This window comes from Manacus candei, unplaced genomic scaffold (assembly GCF_025592945.1).
Source record: "Manacus candei isolate 608988 ecotype Guabito, Panama unplaced genomic scaffold, ASM2559294v1 h1tg000050l, whole genome shotgun sequence".
Taxonomy (NCBI): Eukaryota; Metazoa; Chordata; class Aves; order Passeriformes; family Pipridae; genus Manacus; species Manacus candei.
In genome coordinates this window covers 1252125-1259462 of record NW_026138098.1, presented here as the reverse complement: position 1 = coordinate 1259462, position 7338 = coordinate 1252125, and positions in this window count along the sequence as shown.

Sequence of the window (7338 nt, the reverse complement as noted above, 5' to 3'; positions counted from 1 at the left end):
CAAGCACAGGAAACTTCAATCAATGTCTTATATTGGAAAACTATGACACTGTCAAACCGGTGTCATTAAAGCTAACTAACCATATTAAACGAATATTAAAATATAGGTTTCTTTGCATAACATAATGAGTAAAACTGCTTTTAAGTTTTTCCCTGTGCTTTGAGGTGTAGGTGGCATTTTCATTCCAAAACTTTGAAGTCAGAACAAAATGTACAGGTAGAGGGTACTAGATCAAATAATAATCAACTTCAAAAAGCATTTTGGCTGTTAGATGTCCCAAGGCTAATTTCCTCTAGACATTTTAAATGTAAATGTCTAAACTCATTTAAAAATTGTAAATTGGTCTAGGTTCAATCAAAAACCATCCTGACACAGAACAGGGAGACTGGGCTAATTGTCATTTGTTTGTCAAATGAATTCCATTTGGAAAGCAATGAAACCTCCAAGCTAATTCTTTTAAGGTGAGCTGGTAGTTGTATTATCAGTTAAATGCAGTAAAATGGATAATCACATGATGATAATGAAAACTGAACCTATGTTAGCACTCAGGCTTAGTCTGCCACAGGGCATATAGTGATGGAACTTAAGTACTGTAATGTTCCATTGGGCACAATGGCACCAAGTCTGCTCTTTAGCCTTACAGACACTTTCTTTGCATTTTAAAAAACTTTATCAAAGCACTGTGGCAATGTAGAAAATGTCAAAGTGAAATGCACTGTAGGCAAATTGAGATTTCATTAAGTTTAAATTTATTGCTTTTGACTGATGTATTACCATGCTTGTTAAGAACCAGTAATTTGGAATATCTGCCTGCCTGGTAAAATAGCTTTGTCTCCTTGCGTAATACTTTATATGGACTTTGAAAGACCACAGTAATTCAAAAAGAGAGTAAGTTATTTTATTTTTCTAAAGAACAATTTCAAATATTTTAAGGTTCCTGACCTAGTGGATCAATAGACTCATGTGTGTGTCCCAAGTGTGTTGTTGGTGCACATGGTAGAAAATTACAGCACTGTTATTTTTTTGCCTTGATATAGCATTGCATTCACTGACAACAGAACCTCGGGAAGCACTTAACAATTCTACTTGTTCTGTCACTTTCTGATATATTGGAATTAAAATGGTTTGAGAGATAAGGTATCCAACAAACTGGTGGGAGACCGTGTGCAGATGGGTCATTTTTTTACGTAAATATATATACAGAGACATAAATTGTGCACCTACATGAGATTGTGCACAGGTTTGTTAACAGCCAAAGCAGAGATACAGATGTATCTGCACAGGTATTCTTTGCATTGCATGCTATAGGTGTTGTTTAGTTTGCCTCAGCCATGGAAAAAGCTACATTTGAGATGCTGACATAAAATCTCTTAATGCATTCTGGTATGTTCTCAGGAAAGGATTGAATCAATAGTGTAGGACCAGCAGAATTCCTAACTGATGAGGAAGGTTAGGCCTTTGGGAACAGATTACTGCCCTTGGAGAGAGACCTGGATTGAATTTAGTATATTCCAGATATATTTATTTACACTATTTGCCAGGGTTTTATGGCAGAAGTGACAAAGTTTGTGAAACCCAGGAATGTGTTATCGTGTTATCTGGTGTCTTAGATGGACAGTCAATATGAACAGACTGTAGACACACCTGTCCCAGTATCCAGTTCACCAAGTAATGAAATGGAAACAATAAAAGTCTTTGAACAAACAACAGACATTTGAGTCTTTAGGTTTAAACAAGAGGATTGTAGAACTCAAATGGGTTTCCTCCAGTGCTGCCAAGGCAGCCATATCTGTACTGGTGCCAACTGAGAGTCACACAACAAAGCTTGACTTGTGTCTGCCCATGAGCTTTCATCCCACAGAGGGTGGGTATGTGTACTTCTTGGGTAGGGGATGAGGGAAAGAAAAGAGTTTTAAATTATACTTATTTTATCTACACTTTCAATGAAACTTCCAGTTGAAACCTGAGGAGAGAGAGACGTGGATTTCTATGAATTGAAACTGCTTTTTTTTTTTTACCATTTAAAAATAACATTCTGAAGATTAAGGCAGGTCGTGTGAATTAATTGAATTAAGACACAATCATTTGTCACTGGAAAAAAAACTTATTTCTCTCCTCATGTGGAAACAACTTGCATCCCTTCCCCACAGTACTCAGGTGCTCCCAAACCTTCCCTGCCTGTGACTGCAGAGTTACCAAAGCAGGACTTGGCTGCACCTGCACACCCACAACCCAAATTCACCTCGGGGAGATTTTCAGCAGGGGCACTCACTCCTCTTTGCAGTGGAACCTCCAAAAGCTTCCCTTGAACTCCTCCAGGGGACAGTTTGACAAGGGGGTCTTCTGTCCCCAGAGGTGTCCAGGCTGACCAAGGAGCTTCCCAACTCAGAAGAGGTCCATGTTCACTACAAAGTCCTGAGAGAAAAGGAATCCCACCAGAGGTGGACACAAACCTCAAACCCCACTTAAAAATAAAGGCTTTCTAGTTTTGTTTTTGCACGTTGTACAAAGGTTACACCAACTCTCAGTATGAAGGGTGCAAAGAAGGAGCTAAGGTAAAGCTTTTTATTTGATAAAACATCTGTTTTTTTGCTTTAAGACACATATGTGCAGCTCTCTTTGAAGTCCAGAAGAGCTATGCAAGGATACACTTGAGGGCAGAATTTGGCCCAATGTGATAACACAGGAGCCTGCAATCTGAAAAAGGAGTGTATTTATTACATTTTAAACATTTTGTGGGTTAATTCACATTAGCCAGGAAGAACTAATGCCTCTGAATAATTCTCCTTCTCAACACACACTTCATAACATTGTAAGAATTACAACTAAACTCCACCTTTCTACTTTCTTCTAAGGCATTGGACAAAATTTGCATTTTGGAGTAGGCCACTAGCTGGAGCTAAAGACCTGTAGAGCAAATTCAAAGGAAAAAAGAAAAAAAAAAAGAAAAGAAGGAGGAAATCCACAAACCTGAAGAGAAATCCAAACTTTTTAAGGCAGGCCTCTAACAGGTTTCTGATTGAGTTGTGGATACTGTCTGTCATTTGTTAGAAAGATAGAATGACCAGCCTAAAAAAATGAAACCATCCATATGCTTGAGTTGATGTCTAGCTGAACTAAGCTGGAGTAAAGTCTGGTATTTAACAGTAGAATGAATCAAAACAAGCATATTGAAAAGAGCTTTATAAAAGCACCCAAAGGAGCAGTAAAGCAATGAAAGAAACGAAAATCTGAGATACTAAAAAGTAATCAAAGGCAGAAATTAATTGTTAGTTAGTGTTTGGAATTGAGAAGGAATTGCCTAGGAATACAGAAAGCAGCTAACAAACCCTGTGACCCATTTGCTTTCAATTATTGATATTGCAAAGGCTCTTCAATATGTAATTGTTTAAACATCACCCCGAAAGATGCTTTCATGAGAGCAGAAGAAAAGGTCTCCTTTTGTAGATAGAGATCAATTTATCTTTGGCAATCAGATACTATATATCAGGTGGGAACTGAGCACTCCCTGGATTTGAAGGGTCAAAGTGAAGCAGAGAAACACAAAGAATATTCTGCACATTCTGCTGGTTCAGTGACACACACGCAGGGTTTGATCTTCCCATGTAGTGTGTGGCACTGAGATGACTTCAGTGGAGATGAGCATTGCTCTGAATCATACAGCTGCCAGCAAAATGTGTTTCAGTCTCTCAAGACTTTTCAAAACATCACCAAATAAATGCCTAATATGCCAAATGGGATTAAAAGGGCCAGCTTTCCCTGCAGCTTTCCACAGAGGAAAACCAGCAGTAAAATGCCACTGGGGAGACAGTAAACATGTATTAAGTGTCTGTTTGTGCCTTCTGTACCCTCAGTTGCAGCATCTGAGGCAGGCAGGGCCTCACACCTGGGGTGAGGATGTATATGGATAAGTTGAATGTTCCCACAAGGGTTACACATGTCACGCTCATCTCATGCTGCCCTTGCCAGGATTCAACAAAACACTCAAATATGAATGCAGATTTAAACACTTGCTTAAGAGCTCTCCTGCAGCTGGCTGATAACCACTTGTTAGTCTCAAGTCAGGTATTGAATATATGGTTTAGTTAGTATATGGAGGCATTTGTTTTCCACAGTAAGTTTAGCTTCCAGAGGGTCACATATGTACCACAGAAATGGCTGTGTTAATTTTGGCATCATGATAATTTTCTTAATTGAAATAAGTCCTGTTCTTTGACCAACTGGTGGTTACTGGATTCCTAGAGCCAGTTTGCACAGGCAGCACCCACAGCAGCAGCAAAGGCAGCTCCCAGCTCTCAGTGAGACCTTCTGCTCTCTGAGCAGTGCTGGCACCTTGTTCTGGAGCAGCCACGTCTGACTGGCTGTTGCCATCCCTCTGCTCTAGGGAATCAGTTTTGTTGCTCTCCCACTATAGAACCAACTTCAATAGTCTCCTGTGTGCATGTTCCACCTTTCCTGGGCGTGTATTTTATATGACATGCTCTTAAGATTATGCTGTTCTGAAATTTTTAAAAGCAGATTTTTTTTCACCCTTTTCTCCAAGGATAAAAAAAATTCCCAAAGTTGTAAAAGCACGCTTTAAAAGTAATGGTGGGTTTTACACACACAAATATACCATATCTATTCATTTCATACACAACATACATGATACCCAATTATATTGAATGTGACATATTCTTTAATAATTTTATAATGCAATTTTTTTTAATCTACACTCTCTCTTGATTCGTAGGACTACCTCCATTAAACACAGATAGGTACTATAACTTGAACTGGGCTTTCTGCTTCACTCTTTAAACTTAAACAGAGCTGCTTTCACATGTGAACATGAGACTTTCTTTCCTGACTCAGGATAGGGTTTTTTTTAAAAGCAATTTCCACTCAACTGCTTTCCCAAACCAACAACCTGCAGATGTAGTAAACAGCTGCATTTTCTCAACAATACCACAATTCTGACCATTTATGCTTTTCTTTGAATTGAAAAAAATGAACTTTGAATCAACACCACCTGCAGAACTCTTTCCAGCACTGTGCTGAGCGTACTTATGTGCTGCTCCATAGGATTCAGAGAGAAATCACATTGGTTTAGTGCCCTTGGCACCACTGCAAATGGAACTTGTATATTGCTATACTTAATGATTCAGAAAAGTCTCATTCTGGGTCACTTTGTGGTATCTGTCATTAACTTCTGAAAATCAAGACAAAGAAATACATAAGAAACACAAAGAACTCCGTGTGTACTTATGTATGTTCTACTTGGATGAGTGTTTGAAAAATTCAGTCAGAAAAAGTGCAGTATTCCTGAACTGGTGACTACCTTAATTCTCTTGCACACACTAAAACAGTCCCACATGGGCTGAACTCAGGAATACCTTTTTACCTGGGTAGATAGGGATGGGACGAGGGGGAATGGTTTTAAACTAAAAGAGATTTAGATTAGATATTAGGAAGAAATTCTCTACTCAGAGGGTAGTGAGGCACTCCAATAGGTTGCCCAGATGTTGTGGATGCCCCTTCCCTAGAAGTGTTCAAGACCAGGTGGGATGGGGCTCTGAGCAACCTGTTCTAGTGAGTGGCATCCCAGCCCATGGCACAGGGCTTGGAACCAGATGGTCTTAAAGGTCCCTTCCCACACAAACCATTCTGTGATTCTCTGAATTTAGAATGCAGCAGGGGCAGACTCAGCCTCACTTGAGGCCAAAAGCTCCTCTAGGTTTAAAAAGCTGAGGTGCAAGCTGGGAAATTTCCAGAGCAGGGAAACCAAGGGGAAGGAGCCTTGGCTGCAAGACCAAGGAAGGAGCCCAGTGACTCCATTTCCCTGTGCCACCACATGCACCCTTACAGGAATTCAGGGTCCATGGGCAGCTATGGTGCACCTGACCCCAACTGTCTGGTACACTATCACACATCATTGCCTAGAAAGGAGGGGCACAATTCTTTTATGCCCTCCCCACGTGAATCTCGTCAAACCAACACCACAGTCTTGTGACTTTTTGGAGCACGGGTAGGAGATGACACAGGAAAAGAGAGTTGTGCTGCACAGAAAAGCACATATCGTGCAGGAAAAGCAGGTCAGGAGCAAAGCCGTGAGCCCGATGTTTGTTTTGGAGTGAAGCAGCAGAGGATTGAAAGGCAGCAGGCACAGGGTGTAAAGAACCCTGAGGGCTGGCTGGGCAGGGAGTGCCTCTCAGTAACTCGGTACCGCGTGTATCCCTAAGAAATCGCACCTCTCACACAAAGACACTGAGTCATTTACATACCCTCATCAGCAGTGCGAAATGGCTCCTTGTGGAGTCAGACATTTGGAAACAGATAAAGCCCTAAAGAATGCTTCTTTTCTCCCTAAGAGATTAATGTAGATGTGAACACATTAGCGCTGTTTAAGGGAGAGCATTCTCTTTGACAGATAACTGGGATTGGGAATATTAGATTACCAAATAATGGACCTTTTAAATTCTGTCATCATTACTTATCAGGTACATTAGTTTAAAACCTGCAATTTTGAACTTAGCATTATTGAGCTTTTGAAAGATTAAATTACTGAGCTTTTGTTTGTGAATGGCTCTGTGAAATTTCCTGAAAAGGATAGTCCTCGTCCTTCATTGTGTAGATGTGAATGCCAAATAACATACTTTATTGATATTTACAGACATACAAATGATAGGACTAATGCACCTTAATGTCTGTCTCCCCGAGTGAAAAGGCAGAGCACTGTTAGATAATATGGTTCACTGTTCTCTTTTGTAAACCCATTTGGAAGAGTTAGTTTTTATCCCTCCCTTCTCTTCCTGAAAACCTTATTCGCACAAGTAGCTTCTCAGAGGCAGGTTTGCAGTACAGGCCTCCTTCTAAGGGTCACTTTTTTTTACTCATTAGGTAGATCAAAAAATCTGTAACTCAAGTTACAGAGGTAGCTTGCACGTATCAGTTGGCAAGAGAGCCACGTCCAGTACATTAAAAAAAATAGATATTTATAAGCACATCCACAACTGCATTAGATAGAGAGGATAAAGTGCCACATACATTGGGTGATCAGCCCCAGTCAAGGGTTTAGGAACAAAACACCTGCTTTGCTGTTAAATCCCTCTGCTGCCTGCTAAGCATTTTTCTCAATATGTTCAGGAACAGGGTGATCCTGCAAGATCTGCTCCAACAGCCATCCCGAGGTACTTGACTGGGATGACACAGGTACCATCTGTGTCCTGGACTGGGATGACACAGGTACCGTCTGTGTCCTGGACGTGGCAACCTGTGACCTTCCTCTTCCTCACACCAAACTGTGAGATTGAGTCTTCAAGGCAGGATTTTCAAAGCTGAATAAGGAAATTAATCTCACAA